Source organism: Canis aureus, chromosome 1 (assembly GCF_053574225.1).
Source record: "Canis aureus isolate CA01 chromosome 1, VMU_Caureus_v.1.0, whole genome shotgun sequence".
Taxonomy (NCBI): Eukaryota; Metazoa; Chordata; class Mammalia; order Carnivora; family Canidae; genus Canis; species Canis aureus.
Genome location: NC_135611.1, coordinates 98,807,672 through 98,811,085, shown reverse-complemented (window position 1 = coordinate 98,811,085; position 3,414 = coordinate 98,807,672). Strand labels below are relative to the sequence as shown.

At 56.0% G+C, this 3,414-nt stretch overlaps 1 pseudogene; it reads left to right on the top strand.

Annotated features, from left to right (window-relative positions):
• Nucleotides 1-549: 549 nt before the first annotated feature.
• Nucleotides 550-1,258, top strand: LOC144321448 (large ribosomal subunit protein eL19 pseudogene; annotated as a pseudogene).
• The last annotated feature ends 2,156 nt before the right edge of the window (nucleotides 1,259-3,414 follow it).

Here is a 3,414-nt window from a genome sequence, read left to right as displayed (position 1 = left end):
CCTCTGCAAACAGCCGCCCACGGGGGTGGCCAAGTGGGCTGACCGTCCAGCTCCGGGGACTCACCCTGGGGTGCATGCGAGTCCCGGCCGTTCTCACGGGTGTCCGCGGCAGCCCTGGCTGCACCTGCCAGAACTTGGAAGCACCCGGGATGCCCTTCGGTGGGTGACGGGCACATGAACCATGATCCATGGGGACCCGGGAAGACCGTCCAGCTCGGGAGCCCCCCGGGCCTCAGAGCCAAGGACACAGAGGAGCTGGGCGTGCGGAGAGGGGGCGAGGCTCCCCGCCGTGACACTGCGCGTGCGGGACCGCAGCAGACACGCCTGGTGGATGCACCCAAACGCCCCAGGGTTATGGGCTCTGGGGTGCTGGGCGGTGCGTGGGGCGGGGAGGGCGGCGTCACCACCCCAGGGCAGCTTCCGCATCCCCAGGTGACACGGTCCCCACGTGCGCACATCAGTGGTAGCGGCTGTACCATCTGGCAGGGGTGTGGAGGGTGGGGGGCACACATTTTAGTACCTTTTCAATTTGCTATGAAGCGAAAACGGCTCTAAAAATAGTGTTTATAGCCTTTCGGCGCTGCGGCCGCAGCCATGAGTATGCTCAGGCTTCAGAAGAGGCTTGCCTCCAGTGTCCTCCGCTGTGGCAAAAAGAAGGTCTGGTTGGACCCCAATGAGACCAATGAAATCGCCAATGCAAACTCCCGTCAGCAGATACGAAAACTCATCAAAGATGGGCTGATAATCTGGAAGCCTGTGACTGTCCATTCCTGAGCTTGGTGCTGGAAAAACACTCTGGCCCGTGGAAGGGCAGGCATATGGGCATTGGTAAGAGAAAAGGTACTGCCAATGCTCGAATGCCTGAGAAGGTAACGTGGATGAGGAGGACGAGAATTCTATGCAGGCTGCTCAGAAGATACCGTGAATCTAAAAAGATTGACCACCACGTGTATCATAGCCTGTACCTGAAAGTGAAGGGTAACGTGTTCAAGAACAAGCGGATTCTCATGGAACACATCCACAAGCTGAAGGCAGACAAGGCTCGCAAGAAGCTTCTGGCTGACCAGGCTGAGGCCCGCAGATCTAAGACCAAGGAGGCCAGCAAGCACCGTGAAGAGCAGCTCCAGGCCAAGAAGGAGGAAATCATCAAGACTCTCTCCAAGGAGGAAGAGACCAAGAAATAAAACTCCCTCTCTCTTGTCTGTACATAGTGGCCTCAGCATGAATCAGATCAGTTATTCAATAAAACAAACCTTTATCTGCGAAAAAACAAAAAAATAAAATAAAATATAATGTTTATATTAATAAAAAGATACTGAAAAATTCTAAAATCTAGAAACAGGAATTTATTATTATTTTTTTAATTAATGAAGAGGTCTACCGACAGAGGGGGACACTAGTGTCCTCTCTGCAGCCTCTGCTGGCCGACCAGGGAGAGGACACAGCTCCAAGACTCTGACTCATATGTCACCCGGGAGCACCCACTGTGCCCTGGACCTGCCGTGTGTGGGCAGAGGGCTCTGAGGCCAGGGAAGCAGTGGCCCTGCCCTTCTAAGTCTCCCACTTGGCTGAGAGGCAGGCACATCGTTGAGGATGGTGCAACTGAGTTGTGGGACTCCAGGGTAGGAAGATCTCGGAGGGCTTCCTGGGGGGAGGTGGCTTCTCAACTGAATCTGAAAGGGAAGCAGGAGTTCAGCAGACCAGGAGATCAGGGGGGCGTCCCCACAAAGCATCCAGGACATGGCCAGCTAGGGAGGGTGGGGGGTAGGCTGCAGGGGGGCACCCACATCCCTGAGCACATTCTCTATGATGCCACCCTACAAAGAACATTTGCAAGGTGCTGTGTTAATATAACCATTGACAATGGCAAATAGGCAGCAGGAATTGGCACAGGCCTGGGGGCACATGTCTATGGGTCCTGCCTGAGGGGCCGCCTGAGGAGGGGAGGAGGGCCAGGTGGCACTCCCCAGGCCAGGCCCTCCCGGCAGCCCTAGTGTAACCAAGGATTTAATCTACAATGTGCACAGTCTCCTACAACTTCATAAGGAAAAAAAACCAGAAAACAAACCAGGTGGCCCATAGGAACGGGGAAGAGGTCCCAAATGAGCACGTCACCGATCAGGATGCCTACATGGCAATCATCACAGCAGAAGGCGCTAGTGGAAAATTCCCGGCGAGCCGACACTGCATCCACGGAATGGGAGCCCAAGGGGCCTCGGGGGGAGGCAGAGGGCATGGCTGGCTCACCCATCTCCGCACTCTGGGAGCTACCCCATGGCAGGTTCTCAAAAGTACAGGGCCCCCTGGCTGCCTGGTGCACCCCAGCATCCAGCCCAGGACCTGATGTTCCTTACCTGACCCGGCTGTCCCTTGGAGCAGGTCTCAGGGTCCCAGGGCGGGCAGCTCATGCTGCTGAGCACAGAGGCAGGCAGCCTGCATGCCTGGCCCAGCGTCTGCGGCACCCCAGAGGGGCCCACTGGGCATGGGCACGGCCTGGAACCCATGCGGCAGACCTGCCCCGCACGCTGTTTACTACTCTCCGTCCCTATAAATACCCGGCCGAGGCAGAGAGCCTCCCGATCATATTATGACCAGCCAAATAAGACGCCTTTAGTAAAAAGAAACACACGGCCCCATTTATACACAAGTGTGTAAAATATATTAAAATAATTTTAAACGCATGAGTCACCCAGAGAAGAGTGTGTTTTTTAAAATCTCACAAACAGCACTTTGTGGTCAAGAAGGCAGGGAATGGGGGCTCGTCCTACAGACCCAGACCTGGCAGGGATTGGGGCACAGACGTGAGTGGGGCACAACCGTGTCCCCCACACTGGTCGGCCTTCCCTTGGTGGGCGCATCGAGTCCCAGCTCCCGCCAAGCGTGGGAGCCTGAGTCTGGCGCACCTTCCCCCTGGCACAGTAATCCTCTCATGGCCCCTCTCACACCTCACACCACCCGTGTCGGGGAGCTCACGCCCTCAAGGCCTCCTTGGGCAGCTGACAGGAGCCCCAGCCCAGCCCTGCTCCTGCTCGAGGCCCCCACCGTCAACCGTTTCTAAGCTTACAGGTCAGTGGTTGTGCATCCACGTCCAGAACTCTGTTCATGTCGTAAAACTGAAACTGCACGTGTGACGCGCTGATCCCCGAGCCCTCCCCCTCCTTTCTGTCTGAGTCTGACTGCTGTCAGAGAAAAGTGTGTTTTTTAAAATCCTGTGGGCTGCGTCCTCGTGTGATCCTCATTTCTCCTGGCAAGGTGCCCCCTGGGTCCATCCATGGTGTAGCAGGTGCCAGGATGTTCTTTTATTCCATGCTCTGGATATACCTCGTTTTCCTTATCTATTCATCCATTGGTGAACACTTGGGTGGTTTCCACCTCTTGGCCACTGGGAAGGATGCTGCTGTGAACATGGATGTG